Source organism: Arvicola amphibius, chromosome 2 (assembly GCF_903992535.2).
Source record: "Arvicola amphibius chromosome 2, mArvAmp1.2, whole genome shotgun sequence".
Taxonomy (NCBI): Eukaryota; Metazoa; Chordata; class Mammalia; order Rodentia; family Cricetidae; genus Arvicola; species Arvicola amphibius.
This window is the reverse complement of record NC_052048.2, coordinates 77,511,255-77,532,205: the sequence shown is the minus strand read 5'-3', so window position 1 is coordinate 77,532,205 and position 20,951 is coordinate 77,511,255. Positions and strand designations below refer to the sequence as shown.

Sequence of the window (20,951 nt, the reverse complement as noted above, 5' to 3'; positions counted from 1 at the left end):
GTTTTTTTAAGTGGGCACTTAGTGCTATGAATTTTCCTCTTAGCACTGCTTTCATAGTGTTCCATAGGTTTCAGTATGTTATGTCTTTATTTTCATTAAATTCAAGAAAGACTTTAATTTCTTTCTTTATTTCTTTCTTTACCCAGGTGTGGTTCAGTAGTTGACTGTTCAGTTTCCATGAGTTTGTAGGCTTTCTGGGGGTAGCGTTGTTGTTGAATTCTAATTTTAATCCATGGTGATCCGATAAGACACACGTGGTTACTAATATTTTTTTGTAACTGTGAAAGTTTGCTTTGTTACCGAGTATATGGTCAATTTTCGAAAAGGTTCCGTGAGCCTCAGTGAAGTAGGTGTATTCTTTCCTATTAGGGTGGAATGTTCTATAGATGTCTGTTAAGTCCATTTGGTTCATTACCTCCATTAAGCCTCTTAATTCTCTGTTAGGTTTCTGTCTGATGACCTGTCCATTGGTGAGAGAGGAGTGTTGAAGTCTCCTACTATTAATGTGTGTGGTTTGATGGCTGCCTTTAGTTCTAGAAGTGTTTCTTTTACGTAAGTTGGTGCTTTATATTAGGTGCATAGATATTCAGGATTGAGACTTCATTCTGATGGATTTTTCTTGTTATGAGTGTAAAGTGTCCCTTTCCATCTCTTCTGATTGATTTTAGTTTGAAGTCAACTTTGTTGGAAATTAGTATGGCCACACCCGCTTGTTTCTTAGGTCCATTTGCTTGATAAACCTTTTCCCAACCCTTTACTCTGAGTAGGTGTCTGTCTTTGTGGTTGAGGTGTGTTTTCTTGTAAACAGCAGAATGTTGGATCCTCTTTTCATATCCAGTCTCTTAGCCTGTGCCTTTTATAGGTAAATTTAGTCCATTGATATTAAGTGATATTAATGACCAGTGGTTGGTAACTCTGGTCATTTTTTTTTTGTAGTAGAGTTTGTGTGTTTCCCTTCTTCTAGTTGTGCTATTGAAGGGTTGCTAGATGCCTGAGTTATTGTGGGCATTGTAGGACTTCTTGGTTTGTGATTTTCCTTCTATTACTTTCTGCAAGGCTGGATTTGTGGCTACATATTGTTTAAATCTGTTTTTGTCTTGGAATATCTTGTTTCTCCATCGATGGTGAATGCTAGCTTTGCCGGGTATAGTAGTCTGGGCTTGCATCCATGTTCCCTTAATGTCTGGAGCACATCTATGCAAGCTCTTCTGGCTTTCATCGTTTCCATTGAGAAGTCAGGTGTGATTCTGATAGGTTTCCTTTTATATGTTACTTGACCTTTTTCCTTTACAGCTCTTAATATCTGTTCTTTATTTTGTATGTTTTGTGTTTTGATTATTATATGGCGTGGGGATGCTTTCTTTTGATCCAGTCTATTCGGTGTTCTGTAGGCTTCTTGTATCTTCATAGGAACATCCTTATTTAGGTTGGGGAAGTTTTCTTCTATAATTTTGTTAAGTATATTTTCTGGGCCTTTGAGTTGTAATTCTTCTCCTTCTTCTACCCCAATTATTCTTAGGTTTGGTCTTTTCATGGTGTCCCAGATTTCCTGGATGTTTTGTGTTAAATATTTGTTGGAATTTTTTTGTTCTTTAATCTGTGAATTTATTTCCTCTATAGTATATTCAGAGTATGAGATTCTTTATTCCATCTCTTGTATTCGGTTGGAAATACTTTTCTTTGAAGTTTCTGTTTATTTACTCAGAATTTCCATTTCCAGTCTTCCCTCAGATTGTGTTTTCTTCATTACCTCCATTTCATTTATCAGGTCTTGTACTGTTTGTTTCCCTTACCGGTTTGATTGCTTTTTCTTGTTTTTCTTGTTTTTCTTGGGTATCTTTGAGAGATTTATTTATTTCGTCTACCTTTTTGTTTGTCATCTCCATTTCTTTATGGCAGATTTTTACCTCCTGTTTAAGGTCCTCTATTATTTTCATAAAGTACTGTTTAAGGTCGGTTTCTTCTATATCTTCTGGAGTAGGGTGTTCAATTCTTGTTGTTTCGGGATGTCTGGATTCTGGTGATGTCATGTTGCCTTTCATGTTGTTGGAGGAGTTCTTGCATTGGCACCTGCCCATCTCTTCATTCTAATGGAGCCGGGAGGTGCTTGGTGTCTTAGACCAATCTTTGCTGTGACTGAATCTGTTTGGATCTCCTCAGTGCCAGAACAGGAGCTATTCCTTGTAGCACAATCTGTCAAGGAGCCCACAATCCTTTGCAGGAATCCTCAGACCTGCCTAGAGGCCAGAGTTTGACCCCTTTGGGTGGATGGACTTAGTACAGGAGCAGGACACTTGAATACACTAGGGAAGGCTTGGGAGAGGCAGGGACTTGAGAACCAAAGACAAACCTGCAGAAGGAGCTGGGGAACGGGATCTGTGCTCTCTTCCAAGGCAGGTTTTCTCAGGGTCGCACATACTCACCAGTCCAGATGGAACTCCACTGCACTTGATCCGGGAATCCTGGCAGCCCAGGGATGCCGCCAGGACAAAAGGGCCAAGGTGGGGGCAGGGCAGGATGGAATATCACACAGCGAACCTAGCAGCACAATCTGAAGGAGCCAGCACTCCCTTGCAGGAATCCTCAGACCTGCCTGGAGGCCAGAGTCTGACCCCTTTGAGTGGATGGCCTTAGTACAGGAGCAGGACACTTGAATACACTAGGGAAGGCTTAGGAGAGGCAGTGATGTGAGAAACAAGACAAGCCTGCAGAAGGAGCTGGGGGGGGGTCTGTTCTGTCTTCCAGGGCAGGTTGCCCCCTAGGATAAGTTTCTTAATCAGGATGTGAACATAGTTAGAATATTTTATACATGGGATAACAATATATACCCTTAAAAATTGAGCCTTATTAATTGATATAAAATATAAAGACTTGAAGGCAGCATTTACTGATACAATATTATATCAACATTAGAGTGCAGGAATGTATCTTTGTCTCCACAATTGGGGGTCAGATACAGAGTCTTGAAAGGAGATGTGATCCCCAAAACAAAAGCAACAAATTCCACAATTTCCTTTCTTTACATACTTAGAATCCACAATATTTAGAATCTGAAAAAGCTATATATATATATATATATATATATATATCTGTATATCTGTATATTTGTATGAGTTTGAGTGTGTTCCTCTGTATGTGAATGTATGTGTATTCATGTGTATATATGTGTATGTATGTGGATATATGTGTATCTATGTGCATAAGTGTACATATGTGTGCATGAGGGGCATGGGTATGTGAGCATGTGTGTGTAGGCATGGGTGTGTGAGCATGGGTGTGTGGGCATGGGAATGCATACTATGAGAGACAGAGAGATAAATTAGAAGATACTCTGGAAGAAAGCTTGCAGGAAAGGGAAGGAGAAATGGGGAAGGTTAATTACATATGTTCAAAATATACATACTGGAAAAACCTTGCTTTTAAGAAAATTGTGTACAGTGAATTTAAATCAATAAAAGATTTTAAGGGGCAGCAAGGTGACTCAAATATCACAAGACACTTGACAGCAAGCCTGATACATAACCTCAATTTGAGTCCCAAACCCAAATGAAAAGATAAGATCAAGTCAGGCTGTCCTCTCACCTCCATATCTATACCATGTCAGATGTACACCTAGAATATGCATACACATACATACAGACACACAAATGTACAATCTCATGGTCACAGAGAATGGTACTCAACTGCTAGAATACAATAAAAAGTTAAAGAAAAAAACAGAAGAAATGGACACCAATAAATAATAAAGTAAGAAGCCCTTTAGAATCTATAAATGCAGGGAACACTTTTCCCTAGAGCTTCCAAAATAAAATACAAGATGAAATAGTCATCCTCACTTTAGCCATAGAGTCTTCTGATTGACACCAGAACCCCAGAAGTATAAAAGTAAACATTTCATATATTCAAGAAACAGAGCTTGTGTAACTTAGTTCTTGCAATTTTGTATAAAAGTTTCATACAAATAAACAAGAGACATTGAACCTTAAAGTTTGCTGAGCTCTGCAAACTTTTCATCAGAGTTTCAGGTACACTGTCTCTAAGGCAGAAAAGGGAAGTGTAAATGACCAGGGCTGTGCATGTGAAGGCAGATGGTGAGACTCTCAGAAGAGGTTTTTGTTGGAGGCTGAAGCACTGTGGGAGGATAGCTATAACTCTGCTGGCAGTAGTAATCAGCCAGGTCTTCAGCCTGGACATGTGATGGTGAGAGTGAAATCTGTCTCAGATCCACTGCCTATGAAGCGTTCAGGGACCCCATTTCCCGAGTGGATGCATAGTAGATCAGTAGTTTAGGAGACTGCCCTGGCTTCTGCTGGTACCAGTTTAAGTAGTTCTTCTTTCTGTTACTGCCATAAAGACTCTGACTGGCCCTGCAGCTGATAGTGATCTTCTCTCCTACTGACACAGCCAAGGAAGATGGAGACTGGGTCATTGTGATATCTGCACAGGCACCTGCAATCAGGAAAACAAATGGTCATAAGTAATAAAAAACACACAGAATTTAATACAGATGAAATTTGTGATTTAATAGTCTCATAATGTCATATTGTCAGAGTGTATATCTTTTACAGTAGTGTAAGAAATAGTGTCCTAGCACACATTGTATATTTCTTTTATACAACGAAGTGACTCCAAAAAGATTATAATACATTTAAGTTTCTCACCAGACACCCAGAGCAGCAGGGACATGAGAATTTGCATCCGTGACTCCATATTGTTCCCCCTGCCTCTCTGATGTAGCTCAGTTCTCACCAAAAGACCTGTTTATATATTGTGAGCAGCTGCTCTGGGCTGGAGTTTCCCATGCAAAGCAGTAATCAAATACATAAAGAAATGTCTGGACAGTGTGTGTGAGTGACTGGCAGCATCAATCAATCAAAAATACAGTCATGGGTGATGTGAGCAATCCCTGAAAGATATCAATACCACTCCAGACAGAAATCAATGAGGTGTTCTAATATCAACTTTAGGCTAAAATACCTTACATATTTAAGTCAGTTTGCTTTTGCAGCAATGTTTGGAAATTTATCTCATATTAACAGTACTAGTATATAATAAAATATAATAAAAACACCATAACAAAAGAAAGCTAGAAAATAAAAAATAAAACAAAGGAAGAGTGAGAGAGGAAAATAGGGAAGGTTGAGAAAGTTTGTATTGAGCATAAATTTGTATATTATCTCCCATCTTTAAATTTACTATACTGAATACAATGAACAATGAGCTTCAGTTTCTTGGCTACACAAGGAACAGAGATTCAAAGAGCAGCCCAGAATTCACTTTGTGGAGCTTCTAGGAACATTAATTTAAGATTTACATGAGAGCTTAAATCTCAAAGCAAAGGCAAACACAGCAGAAATTAATAAGTATCCTTCACACAATTTCAGGGAACTGAAAGAAGACTCTGAATTTGGGGAAAAGGGAGTGGAACAAACAAACTAGATTTCTTCAAGTAGTCACGGCTGTAGATCAACACTGCCAAGAAAGTTCATTCCAGAAACACATATCTGGAGCAATCTTTAAATTAGCAGTACTGAAACCAGGAAAAAATGGTCCTATTGACATAGTAAACAAGTAAAAAGCTCTCTAGCAAGAGGTAAAACCATGCTAAGTTAAGTTAATTTTACAGAAACCAATAGACTACAACATTAGAGATGGTTGCCATCCTAAGAAAATAATGTTTGAGTATGAAGGAAAATCTATTGCAATAGCAGAAATCAATACCATGACTGGATTTAGATATGTGAACTCTGAACGTGCATATAAGAAATAAATTATAAACCCAATATTTTGTGCAAAGTGTAAGAAACAGAAAAATGAATAAGTAAACTATCATGGCAATTAGTGGAGATTCATATCTGTAATCTCAGAAATGGAGAGACATAAAGATCAAAACTATGAATTTGAGGACAGCCTAGGGTACGAATTCTTCTAGGTCAGTCTAATCTATGCATGAAGATAATCTCTCAAAAATGTGTTTCATGTATCAAGGAATTACAAAAGAACTCAAGTGCTTGATATCCAAAGCAAAGTAGTTAACTGCCACTGAGATTTTAGAATTAAGACGAGAGTATTATTGAAAATTAAATATACATTTAAGTAAATGAATTTCACATTTATTTTGTATCTATTATATAATTTTATACACCGACATTTTGTGTGCAAAATTTTTAATTATTTCTAATAAGCATATTCAGATCTCTTTTGTAAACTGCTCACCCCCATCATGACAGAGAGACAAGCTGTATGTTTAAGGAAGTTATGAATATCAAGGTCAAGAATATGACAGATGAGAAACTGCCAAATCAATGTCTAACAATTTGTGCTGTGCGCTCTAGCTTAGACAAACTTTGTAATTATTTTGTTACAGCTGCAGTGGCTCATATTGTGATTTCATGTCATTGACTGCTGCTTATTCAGATTGAACACATGGAGACATAGGTCTTACAAATTCAAAGGCTCCTGTCTTTGTGTTTTCATGCTATGTAAAGGGAATCATGGAGACTAAAAGGATAAAATTGCTATGTTCTTTTGTAAATAATAGAAAAAGCCAGACAGTCCTTAGTTACTGCTTTTTAACAAATCATGTTTCAGCCCTGGTGCATTAGATTCCTGGGGCTTAGATTAAAAGTGAAATAAAAGAAGTCAAGGAAGCATGGAAGCTCAACAGGACAGTTTATCTTAATATTAATATGTGCATCCTGTTTAGCTTGCAAATTCCATTGTATTCTGGCAACTGTATTGATCCTGGCAATTGCCACTACACTCTGTTTCTGATAAAAAGTCTGATTGTTCTCAATTAAAAGGTCACAGTCTCAGTCATACTGTAGCCACTCCAAAAAAAGTGAATGAACTACAAACTCCTGGCTGCAAACACAGCTTAATTTGCTTCCCACTTTGGAGCCAGAAAGTATGATGCTGATGACTTTGAAGTCATGGAACACAGTCATCCACTTCCATGGACATCACTGTGAAGGAAGGCCCATGGAAGTCATATTTCTTTCTCTAAATCAGCAGAATTGGGGCTGAGATTTCGTCACACAATCTCCACATACAGTGCTATAGCCTAAAATGCAAACCTCCCTACTTAGGTTGTCCAGCTGCTATCACATGTTGTTTATCTTTACAACATCATAGAAAATTGCTTTCAATTCTGTATGAGGAAGAACAATAGATCAACAAGTTACAGCTGAGTTTTCTGCCCCATGGGAAATACAGCTTCCCTCAGGAAAAACCTTAATTGTTCTTTCTGGTCCACATGCTCAGTATGGAGATAAGCAGAAGAAGAATATACATTATTCAATCTTGCCAGGCGGTAGTGACACATGCCTTTAATCCCAGCACTCAGGAGGCAGAGACAGGTGGATTTCTGTGAGTTTGAGGCCAGCCTGGTCTACAAGAGCTAGTTACAGGACAGACTTGAAAGCTACAGAGAAACCCTGTCTCAAAAACCAAAAATTGGGAACTTGAGGGTTGGGCAAGACTGGGCCAAGGGAAGATGGGGAGAGAAAAGTGTGAAGGGGAGAACGGGGGGAGCTCGGAGGAATGGGGTGCTTGGGATATAGGAAGGGTGGATATGGGAGCAGGGAAGCATATATCTTAATTTAAGGAGCTACCTGAGGGTTGTCAAGACTTGACCCTAGAGGGGTTCCCAGGTTTCCAGGGAGACGCCCCCAGTTAGTTCCTTGGGCAGCTGAGGAGAGGGAGCCTGAAAGGCCAGTTCCTATAGCCATACTGATGAATTTCTTGCATATCACCATAGAACCTCCACCTGACGATAGATGAAGAAAATGACAGAGCCCCACATTGGAGCACCGGACTGAGTTCCCAAGGTCCTGATGAGGAGCAGAAGGAGAGAGAACATGAGAAAGAAAGTCAGGACCGTGAGGGAACCTCCATCTGGCGACAGATGGGGAAGGTGACTGAGCCCCACATTGGAGCACTGGACTGAGCTCCCAAGGTCCTGATGAGGAGCAGAAGGACGAGAACATGAGGGAGAAAGTCAGGAACGAGAGGGGTGCGTTCACTCATGGAGACGGTGGGACAGAACTAATGGGAGATCCCCAACTCCAGTTGGAATGGGACTGATGGATCATGCGACCAAACCCGTCTCTCTGAGTGTGGCCAACAGCGGGGGCTGACTGAGAAGCAAAGGACAATGGCTCTGGGCTCTGATTCTTCTGCATGGACGGGCTCTGTGGGAGCCTTCTCAGCTTGGTCGATCACCTTCCTGGACCTGGGGGAGTTGGGAGGACCTTGGTCTTAGCATAGAGTGGGGAACCCTGATGGCTCCTTGGCCTTGAGAGGGAGGGAGGGGAGGTATGGGTGGAGGGAAGGGGAGGGAAGGGGGAAAGGAGGGGCGGGAAGAGGGAGGAGGAGCGGAGGGAGGGGGAGAGGAGGGAAGGAGATGGAAATTTTTAAATATAAAAAAAATAAACCATGAGGAAAAAAAAACCAAAAAACAAACAACAAAAAACCCCAACACTATCCAATATCTTCAAAATAAGTAGATATTATTGAAAGTAAAGGAAGTTCCAGAATATCCATAATCTGTGTTCTTCTGACATTGGTTAGTAATTGCTACAAGATGTTTTGTATCTTCTGTATTCCTCTCAGTTTGGTTTTGAGATAGAAACCAAAGTGAAAACATAAGATCACTTCATTCAAATAATGATTTAATAGAAAATCATGAAAATGACGGCAAGACAGAACAGAAAGAAAAAGATGTGTGCTGCTGGAGTGACTACAAACTGGTACACTCAAGGTGAACATCCATGTGGAGGTCCACTAAATATATTCCTCAACAATTGTATATCACATAAAATACATATACTTCCATAACCATGTCTATGACTACACTATTCACAATAGTAAAAGTTTAAATCAACTCAATGTCTACCAACCTATAAATGGATAATAAAAAGGCACATATATGCAAAAATATACTCAACTCTCATAGAAATAGAAATAATATACATGTATATATTTTATCTGTGGATCTATATATGTATATATGTATATATATATATATATATGTATTTTTTTCAGAAAGACTCACTGCATATATGAATGCAATACTTTTCTGTCTTTAGATTTGAAATTCAGCCAACTTCGGGTCCAGGCTGATTAATAGTTGTCTTGAAGTCATCTACATCAATGATGTTTTGCTTTCTGCATATTCCATCAGTAACTGAGGGAGTTATTGGACAACGTGTATTATGTGTCTACCCCTGGCACATGAGTGACTGAATCAGGACCTTTGAAAAGTCAAGGCAATCTTGGGAAGCTTAGTGAGACCAAATTTAAAAAAAAGGAAAAAAGAAAAAGTTTTTTTTTTTTTTTAACCAACAACCATGGTTGTCTTACAATGAGATGTTTTTGAGTATCCAAACAAGAATGTAGCCTTGATAACACCTTGAATGTAACCTGCGAGAACCCGAGGAGTTGAACCAGACACCATCTGCTCAGATTATAGGTATTGAGCTCATAAGTCACGCCATTATTGCTCAGAGTCTTAGCTTGGGTCATATATGTGGATTCTCGGGAATTTTTCTAGCACTACATTTCTTCCTAATCCCATAGTGACTCCCTCCATCCAGATATCTCATTTCTTATAGTGATATTCTAATACTATTTGATCTACTACAAAATTGATCCAGGATACTATTTCTTCTGTTTTATTGATAAGTTCTTTGATCTGTGTATTATATCTGATACATTGACATTTTAATTCCCAGCATTTCAATTGTGGTTTTTCACCTGACTCACTATTTTCTGCTGTGTAACTGATTATTTTATCCATTTTGCTTATCTTTGCCTAGTATCACTAGCTTTCCTCATTACAGCCTTGAAAGAATAAATTTTTTATTATATCTTTTCCAGTGAGTCACCATTTTATGAGTATGTTTTTGAAATATTCACCCAGAATTTTATTTATTTCAGATCTTTGAGTTGAATCTTTGTGAGAATTATGATCCTTTGGGGGATGTTATTTTTTACTTAATATTTGTTATATTTTTTCTTTTTTAATGATTATATTTATTTTAAGTGTGTTTGTATTTTGCAAGTAAGAGTATCTGATTCTCTGGAACCAGTGCTACAGAAAATTATGAGCTACCATGTTGGCACTGAGAGTTGAACTTGGGTTCTGTGGATGAGCAGTCAGTGCCCTTAATCATTGAGCTATCTCTCCAGCCCAAAGATTTTTATTTTACTATATACAGTGCAACTTAACTTTTAAGGATCTTGTGTTTCTGTGTTATGATTCATATCTCTTGGCTTAAACATTTCTTTTGGTTTATTTGAGACTTTTCTAAATTTATCAGCTTATACCCAAGGGTATACTGCCTTGGGTATATCACTCGGAGAACTACTCAGTTTTAAGGCATTGGGAGATCTCCAGCAGTTGTATGTAGTCTGTAGCACACTTGTTCCCTGCCATATCTCCATGATAGGTGCTCAATAAGGTTCTTAATTAGAATATGGACATGATTAGTTAGAACATTGTTTTTACATAAAAACAAAATATTCCCTTCTAAACCCATCAAGCTTTGTCAGTTATATAAAATGTAAATACTGAAAGGCAGCATCTGCTGTCACAAAACTATATTCAACACTATGTGAAGGAAGGCTTATCAGTTTTCAAAACTGGAAATAAGATATGGAGAATTCAGAGGGAGATATGGCACCAGCAACAAGGACAAGAATTATCACATATTTTTTTCATTTGCAGATCCTAAGTATGTGGATTCTCGTATGTAAAGTTCATGTGTGTGCATTATATAATGTGCATGTATGTGTATATATGTATTTCAGTATATGTGTTATCTGTGTATGTATATGCATATGTTGGATGAGTGTGTTTGTATTTTGACACAGACAGAGAGATAAAAGTTGAAGGAGGCCTAGGGAAATAAGATAGGGGGAAAGGGATGGAAAGTGGGGAAGGTTAGTGCATATGGTCAAAACATAAGATATAGTAGAAAAAACATAGCATTTAAGAAAATTGTGCAAAATGAATTTACATCAATAAAATATTTTAAGTGGAATCAAGATGGATCAGATGGCAAAGAGACTTTCCATCAAAACTGAGGAAAACCTGAGCTTGAAACCCAGAACCCAAATGACAAAGAGGCAACTAGTCCAAGTGTCCTCTGAGTTCTACAAACATGACATGCCACATATTCACCTAGAGACATGCACATGCATACATACAGATAGAGGTAACTAATTAACTAAAATATAGTGAAAGTTAAAAGAATTTATGAAAAAAGGAAAGAAATAGATAAAATATGCACCAGTAAAGATGAAAGAAATCATTTCAGAATCTGGTAAGAGCAGGAATCACTCCTTTCTAGAGCTTCCAAACTAAAATACAGCTTGCCTTGTCATCAATTCAGCTCATAGACTCTTATGAGGAACACCAGAACTGCAAAAGTATAAAAGATAAATCTTTTATATTCAAGCAACAGAGTTTGTGGTTATGTGTTACAGAAGGAATAGAAAGGTAATGGTGAGTTCTCCTTAGCATTATCATGTAAACCTTTTTTTTCCTACCAAAAGACATAAGAGACATTAAGCCCATTATGTTTTGCTGGGCTCTGCAAACATTTTCATCAGAGTTTCAGGCACACTGGCTCTCAGGCAGAGGGGGGAATGAGCAGATTTACAGCTCTTTGTGGTGCAGACAGTTGTTGGGACTCTTAGAGGAGGTGTGTGTTGAAGGGTGAAGAAATAGGGATGAAGTGCAGTAATGATGTTGACAGTAATAATTTCCCAGATCTTCAGCAAGGATACTGCTTGTGGTGAGAGTGCAATCTGTCTGCAATCCACTGCCTATGCAGTAATCAGGGTCCCCAGTGTTCCAAATGCATGACCAGTAGATCAGCAATTTAGGAGACTGTCCTGGTTTGTGCTGGTAACAGGCCAATTAGTGCTTAGGGCTTGAGTAAAGACTCTGACTGGACTGGGAGCTGGTGGTAACCTTCTCTCCTCCATACACAGTCATGTATGATGGATATGGAGTCATCATCATTTCCATGTGTTTGTGGGCTTTATGGAATTAATATTGCCATTGACTTCTACTTTTAAACCATGGTGATCTAATAAGATACATAGAGTTATTCCAATGTTTTGTATTGAGTTTTGTTATGTTACCGAGTATGTGGTCAATTTTTGAGAAGGTTCCATGAGGTTATCTCTATTGTGTCTGTCTTCTCTCTTCCTGTTCTGGTGGCTAGACTCTCAGTTTCCTGTTTGTAATGACAGGACTATTTGGGATGGTGATCTGTAAGTTTTTTCCCTTAAATAAATAAGTCCTTTTATTATCCATAATTCTTAACTGGTGTGGGATTGTTTTGCGGCTTCATCTGGTGCCAAGTATTTGGGTTTAGAACCCCTGGCTTTACTGCCCGCCTCTAACCCAGAGCAAGCCCTCCCTCAGAAGGCTTGAGTCTTTGCATGGAGCCAGCAGTTCATCAAGAATCTCACACAGAGGCTTTTCTAATCATCAGCCGCAGTTCTTTTCTCTTTACAATCCTTGAATTGCCTTCAAGGACCCATGCACCCTACTGTTTGCCTCCCACCACTGCGCACTGCAGACATTTCACTGAGATGTGGGTTTCTCCCTTCTGATCTAGCTGTTCTGCAGCATTCTAATGATTTATTTTTTGCATTTGCCTATTCCATTGCTTTAGACATCCACAGAGCACCAGGTCTGTGATTTATTTTTAGCAATCTGCTCTAAAATCAGATTTCAGACCAGTCACAGATAAATTCACATGCAACCATTGTGCCAAGCTGGATAAGATTTGTAGGTGGCCTGAGACACCTACTGGCAGGTTACTGTTATTGCACCTAATCCAGAGGCTTGACCCACAGGTAAGATTTCACATCCTGAATATAGAGCATAAATTGCTAATTTAAAAGGACAATATGTCAGACACTCTAACCGTCCAAGTTTCCTTGGCCTCTTACGTACACCATGTGTGAGGTTGTAACAAGAGCGTTTATGATTGTCCCTTCTACATCACTATTTTCGATTCTTGTGAGTAGTCTTGTCCTCAATATTTTTTATTTAAAAAAATGGTTTGACAATAGGGCTAGGAATGCAGCATTTTAGAAATGGTACAAGTCTTTTCAGACTGGAAACCACACTTCTCAGGAAGAGGTTGAAATCTGAAAAAGGATATGGCCAATTAACTAACAAAACTCAGTCAAACGAGATACTTTTGGAAATGGTACAGACCAATAGTAATTTATTTAAAGGAAGATTCAGCAGTCTAGAGGAGGAAAGAGGTCAATTTGGCACATAAAACCTAATCAATGACAGTGGTACTGAAACATTATTTGAGAGAATTCACACTGTTGAAAGTCTTAATTGGACATTGTCAAGGGGGTATGCCAGATTGATTGACAAGAATGTTTCTCAAGGAAGGTAATATGCATGCTATAAAGTTTATGTCCAAAGATGAGACATTAGCTTCTACTGGATAGAATTCATACCTTGGAATCCTCAATGAGGACATTAGAGCAGAACACTGCACAGGAGATACGACATTACAAAAGGCTGTGGGTAAACAGATTTGAAAAGTTTGAGGAAATTATTGAATTTGATGACCAGTACCAAAAGGTAAAAAGGCAAAATTTAAAACTCGGTTGGTATGTAAAAATCTCTGGAATAGCTTCCCCAGAGTTCTGCCTGTCTTTTCAGTAATAGCAGTAAAAGAAAAGTCCCTAAGGTTGTCAGGAGAAATACATGGAAGCCCATACGTATGACTGATATAAAAGAAATTAAACAAGCAATTGTAGCTTACAGACTACATTCGTCATTTGTTAGGGAAATGGCGAAAACAAGGGCTTTCAGTAGCAAAGCCACACCTCAAGATTGGGCTCAGTTAATTTCAGCAGTCCTAGAAAGTGAATCACAATTTCTTTTGAGGTGCTTTATTAAGAGATGAAGCAAGAGTTTTAGAACAGCAATAAAAAGCAAAAGGACTTGTAGAATTCCCTAGATCAAATTCTACATGAAGGACTTTAGTCTGATCCTCAGGATAAGATCATTATGATGACCACAACTTTCTCCTTAGTTACCACAGCAGCTTTAAAGGCTTGGGACAGGATTCAGGGACTATGAAAGAGATTTCAATCATATCTTAGAGTTAAGTAGGGTCAGAGATAATCTTTTAGTGACTTTTTGCAAAAACGAGCTAGGGCTGTACAACAGAGGGGTAACTGACCCAGAAGCTAGACGTATAATAATTGATTCTATGCTTATGATAATACTAACGTAGAGTGCAAATCGATCCTTGGGTCTTAAAGATCAGATCAGCACCCATGCATGAATGGGTCTTGCATACAATGAATGTCAATACACTTGACTATGGTACTGAAGCATGGGTAGGAGAAGCAATTTCCAAAGGTAAAAGATGACATCAGAATAGTAGTAGTCCCGATGAGGAGCAGAAGGAGCGAGAACATGAGGGAGAAAGTCAGGAACGAGAGGGGTGCGTTCACTCATGGAAACGGTGGGACAGAACTAATGGGAGATCACCAACTCCAGTTGGAATGGGACTGATGGATGCATGCGACCAAACCCGTCTCTCTGAGTGTGGCCAACAGCGGGGGCTGACTGAGAAGCAGCAAGGACAATGGCTCTGGGCTCTTGATTGTTCTTCATGGACGGGCTCTGTGGGAGCCTTCTCAGCTTGGTCGATCACCTTCCTGGACCTGGGGGGGTTGGGAGGACCTTGGTCTTAGCATAGGAGTGGGAAACCCTGATGGCTCCTTGGCCTTGAGAGGAGGGAGGGGAGGTATGGTGGAGGGGAGGGAGGGGAGGAAGGGGGAGAAGGAGGGGAGAGAAGGGGGAGAAGGAGGGGCAGTAGGGTAGGGGGGGAGGAGGAGGGACGGATATGGCCATTTTTCCCTATCTACACCCACAATAAAAACAACCCCTCCACCTCCGCCCCCAGCCTCGTCGCTTATTTCACTTCTCGTAGAATGAGACATCTGAAAGGGATTGTAAGACTATAACATTCTAGGAATACTGCCTCCACTGGGAGAAATAAGGCACTCAGCTCCAGGTATATTTATAAGGTGTGGCAAAGATTGACATTGGAGCAATGAATGTAGGTCAACGACAGATAGACAAGGCAACCCAATACCATTGGGAAATATCATGCAGGGGCCTCTCTCAGGCTCCCATGGCGAATGTGCTCCAGTCATTCCCAGTTACTGTTGAAAACATGTCTCACTGGGAAAATTTAAAAATCCAGTGCCTGCTGTAACAAACAGTAGTGGTCTGAATGATGGGTTAAATGTGGAGGATGAGTAAAACACTCTAGTAGAACAGAGGAAACATATATTTTGGCAGACTTCTATAAATGACCAAAGACCAAAGGTGAGAATTTGTAAAAATGGCATTTTTCTTGTAGGCTTATTAGACACAGGTACAGCTGCAAGTATCATTACTCCAGAATCTTGGCATCCAAATTGGCCTCTTCAAGAGGTAGATGATCACCAATGAAAAGTATATAGATCCTCCTGGAAATTGGAAGCAAAAAAGATTGCCAGAAAAATGTTGGGATCATGGGGGTGCAGGTAGAGGTGGGGATGTGGAGGGGGAGGGAAGAGGGCGAGAAATAAGGGGGAAGGGAAAGACAAGGGAGAGCTTGGGGAGTGGGAGAGTGTAGATGGAGGAAGGGTGGATATAGGATCAGGGAAGAAGATATCTACATTAAGGGAGCCATTTTAGGGTTGGCAAGAGACTTGGCTCTGGAGGGGATCGAAGGTGTCCATGGGTATGTTCCCAGCTAGTTCCTGGGGCAACAGAGGGGACGGTACCTGAACTGGCCTTGCCCCACTATCACACTGATGATTATCTCGAATATCACCCTAGAATCTTTGTCTGGCGATTATTGTAGATAGAGAATATCACCATAGAATCTTTGTCCAGCGATGATTGTAGATAAAGAGACCCTCATCAGAGCAATGGACTGAGCTCCCAAGGTCCAGTTGAAGAGAGAGAGAAGATGAGCAAGGAAGTCAGGACCGTGAGGGGGTTTGTCCATCCACTGAGACAGCGTGCCTGATCTAATGGGAGCTCAGCAAATCCAGCTGGACCAGGACTGAATGAGCATCTGATCAAACCAGACTCTCTGAATGTGGCTGCCAATAGAGACGGACTGAGAAGTCATCAATAATAACATTGGGACCTGTTTCTACTTCATGTACTGGCTTTTTGGGACCCTAGTCCATTTGGATGCACACCTTCTTAGGCCTGGATGTATGGAGAAGGTTCCTTGGAGTTCCCACAGGGCAGGGTACCCTGGCCCTCTCTTAAGGAGGGAGGAGGAGGGAGAGGTAAGTAGGGGAGGGGAGGGCAATGGGAGCAAGGGGAGAAGTGGTAAATTTTTGAATGGAAATAATAAAAAAGAGAAACCATACAAAATATAAAAAAATGATTATAAAACAAAAAAACAATAAGAAAAAGAGGTGGATGTTCAGTGTCCTGGGAATTGAACCCTATCTCAGATAAAACAATATGCACGAAATGAGCTGAATATATCGTGCCAGAAGGGCAAATAGGAAGACTAAGGCCATATATAGCCAATACTGCAGTGAGTTTGTGGGGTCTTGACCTATTGCAGCAGTGGAATACCCAGATTAACATTCCTGCCACCCCAAAAACTTATGTTTCTGAGGAAAATATAGAAGATATTACAGACGACAGACATCAGGCATTCAGGCTATACAAGAGCACAAAGCAATTGAAAAAACTCTCAGAGAATGGTAACAGATCTAAGGGCTCTCAATGAGGTTATTCAACCTATGGGCCCTCTACAATCTGGAATTCCTCTGCCTTCTCTGCTACCAAAGGGATGGTGCCTCATAGTTATTGATTTAAAGGATTGTTTCTTCACTATACATTTACAAGAAAAGAATAGAGAAAAAGTTTGCCTTCGCAGTGCCTACTTATAATAATTCTCAGCCTACTAGAAGATATCAATGGACTATCCTCCCACAAGGAATGCTCAATAGCACCACCCTGTGCCAATACTTTGTCAGCCAGGCATTGGATATAGTATATAAGCAATTTCTTAGGTCTATAATCTACCATTATATGGATGACATTTGTTATCTGATTCAGAGATACTTTATTTTTTTATTGAAAAATTTCCGCCCTCAGCCAGGCAGTGATGGCACATGCCTTTAATTCCCAGCACTCAGGAGGCAGAGGCAGGTGATCTCTGTGAGTTCGAGATCAGCCTGGATTACAAGAGCTAGCTCCAGGACAGGCTCTAAAGCTGACAGAGAAGCCCTGTCTCCCGGAAAAACCAAAAAAAAAAAAAATTCTGCCTCCTCCCCGCCCGTCCATTTGACCCCTCCCTCTCCCCCCACTCCCCCCTCACCCTCCCTCTCCAGCCCAAAGAGCAGTAAGGGTTCCCTGCTTTGCGGGAAGTCCACAGTCCTCCCCCTCTATCCAAGTCTAGAAGGTGAACATCCACACAGGTTAGGCCCCTCCAAAGCCTAATACATGCAGTAGCATCAAAATCCAGTGCCATTGTCCTTGGCTTATATTTGCCATGTTCTGGGAGTCCAGTTTTATCCCATGCTTTTCAGTCCCAGTCCAGCTGACCTTGGTGAGCTCCCATTAGATCAGCCCCACTATCTCCAGTGGGTGGGTGCACTCCTCGGTTTCTAGCCATAACTAAAGACATTGAGCCTAAATTCATGATCCTAGGGAAGCTAATAAGAATGTGAACCCAAAGAAAAACATATAGTTATCCTCCTCGATATTGGAAGGAGACAAGATTGCCGGGCAAAAAAATTGGGAACGTGGGGGTGGGGTGGGATGGGGCTAAGGGAGATGGGGTAAGAAAATTGTAAAGGGGAGGATGGGGAGAGCATGGGGGAATAGGATGGTTGGGATAAGGAAGGGTAGACAGGGAGCAAAGAAGTATATATCTTAATTAAGGGGTCCATTTAGGTTGGCAAGAGTCTTGACTCTAGAGGGGTTCCCAGGTGTCCAGGGAGATATCCCCAGCTAAGTCCTTGGCAGCTGAGAGAGGAAGCCTGAAATGGCCCGATCCTATAGCCATACTGATGAATATCTTGCATATCACCATAGAACCTTCATCTGGCAATGGATGGAGATAGAGACAGAGCCCCACATTGGAGCATTGGACTGAGCTCCCAAGGTCCAAAGGAAGAGCACAAGGAGGGAGAACATGAGCAGAGCAAGGAAGTCAGAGAAACTTTAGAAAGGATATTTGAAGAAGTAAAGAAAGTCTTGACTAATTGGGGATTACAAATTGCCCCTGAAAAGATTCAAAGAGGAGATTATGTTAATTACCTAGGTTACAGAAAATTAGAACACCAAAGGTATAAATTAGGAGAGACCATTTTTTAATGATTTTCAAATACTATTGGGAGACATTTCCAGTCTACAACCAGTTGTTGGGATAACACCTGACCTTTTAATTTACTTAAACAAAATCTTAAATGGTGATAAAGACTTGAATAGTCCCAAATAATTAACAGCTGAAGCAAAAAAGGAATTGGTGATTGTTTAGGTGAAATTGCAAAAGACATATGTGGATAAGGTGAATCCAAATCTTAATTGTATCGTAGTCATATTGCCTTCCAGAATTTCTCCTATGGGAATTTTAATGCAGTGGGACGATATTATCTTGGAATGGATCTTTTTACTACTTAAACCAAGGAAAAAATTAAAACCTTATGTGGAAAACTCTCTGAATTAATTATAAAAGGTAAATTGAGACTTCATCAATTAGCGGGTATAGAGCCAGCAAAAATTATAGTGCATTTACTGCTGATGAAATAAAAAAGTTATGGGAAGACAATTAACCCTGGCAAAGGACTTGTGCTATTTTTGGGGGGAGAAATTAAAAACAATTTCTCCCAAAAGCAATAAATTAAACCTTATAAAGAAAACTTCTTGGATTCTTCTCCATATTGTAAATGATGCATCAATAACTGGAGCCTGTACATTTATAGTGATGCAAATAAAACACAGGAAGGGAGGTTACGAATTAGAAAAATTAAGTAAGGGGAACAAAGTCCTTTAATTCTGTTCAGAAGGCAGAATTATATACTATTCTCTTATTGTACTAAGGGATTTTAAAGAACTCTCAATATAGTTACTAGATTCACAATATGCAGAAAGAGTTGTCTTACATATTGAAAATGCTAAATTTATACCAGATGATATGGAATTGACTCCATTGTTCATCCAGGTACAAGACATAATCAGGAATAGGCTTTGTCCTATATACATAACACACATCCTATCCCATATGGGTCTGCCAGGACCTCTAGCACAATGTAACACAGAAATTGATCAATTATTCATTGGGAGTGTTTTACAGGCCTCTGAATTTTACAAAAAATATGTCAATAACAAAGGTTTAAAGAAAGTTTTCTATTACATGGCAACAAGATAAGGAGATTATAAAAATGTGCACTACTTGTTCTTTCTATAATCAGATATCATTGCCTGCAGGGAGGAACTCTAAGGGTACTCAAAGAAAAGAAATCTGGCAATGGATGTGTTCTACTTTATGGAATTTGGTAAATTAAAATAGGTACACCACACCGTGGACACATATTCAGATTTTCAATGGGCAACTACCATGAGCTCAGAAAAGGCTGATTCAATAATTACATATTTAATGGAAATTGTGGCCATCATGGGCATTCCTGCACAAATAAAGACAGACAATAGTCCAGCATATGTATTTAAGAAAATGAAATGCTTTTTTGCTTATTATAATATAAAGTACATTACAAGTATACCAAATAATCCTACTGGTCAGGCAGTTATATAAAGTTCAAATCATACTATAAAGGATATGCTGAACAAACAAAAAGGGATGGAAAATACCCCCCCGAAATAGGTTGCATAATGCTTTATTAACCTTGAATTTTCTTAACGCTAATGAGGAAAGGGACAACAACAGCAGAGAGATATTGGAAATAGAAAAAATCTTCTGATTGAATCAACCAGTGTATTTCAAGGATGTGTTGACCTCACAATGGAAACCAGGAGGATGTGTTTACATTGGGGAAGGGTTTTGCTCTTGTTTCCACAGGAGAAGAAAAATTATGGATATCTTCAATATTAATAAAGATTAGACCCATCGAGTTCCTGGCTAAGACCTACTCCCTCTAAGGTCCAAGACACACACCTGGACACACAGAGATCTCTGGTTTTTGCCTATTCCCTTAGAGGTCTCAGATTCATGCCCAGATTCACAGAAGTCCTGGCTCAGGCTAGTTCCTTGGAGTTCAAAGACTCATAGTCCTGGCTTAGTTCTGCTAGTTTAAAAGTCCCAAATTCAGTCTGGACCACAGCAGTCTCTGGCTTTGGCTTATTCCTTCAGGCGGTTGCTCCCCTGTACCTGTTCCTATGGAGTTCTCTGTCTTAGGTCTGCTCAGGCCAGGTTGCTGGCTCAGTCTTGGTCCACCAATGTCCATGGACTGGATGTGCTCCACTCCCATGGAGATTGCTTTCTCAGGCCACAAATGATGTGTCAATGCTATATTTCTTCATTTCTTCCTCCTCCTCCTCCTCCTCCTCTTCCTCCTCCTTCTTTTTCTTCTTGGTTATTTTAAGACACGGTTACTCTGTAGCTTTGGTACCTGTCCTAAAACTAGCTCTTGTAGACCAGACTGGCCTCAAACTCACGAGATGTGCCTCCCTCTGCTTCCTGAGTGCTGGGATTAAAGGCGTGTGCCACCACCACCTAGCTGTTTCTTCATTTTCAAACTTGATGCAGGATATTCTTACTTCTGTTTTATTGAGTCTTATGGTGATATCTTTGTTCTCCATGAAAGGAAAAGTATGAATTTAGGACACACAAGACCAAGTTCTCAGCACAAAGGAGAAGTCTTTACTTCAGAGGGACAGAAGTCAGGGAACAAGGGAAAATAGA

At 39.9% G+C, this 20,951-nt stretch overlaps 1 pseudogene; it reads right to left on the bottom strand.

Moving 5' to 3' along the window:
* Positions 1-4,036: 4,036 nt before the first annotated feature.
* LOC119807204 lies at positions 4,037-4,725 on the bottom strand (annotated as a pseudogene).
* Between the last annotated feature and the right edge of the window lie 16,226 nt (positions 4,726-20,951).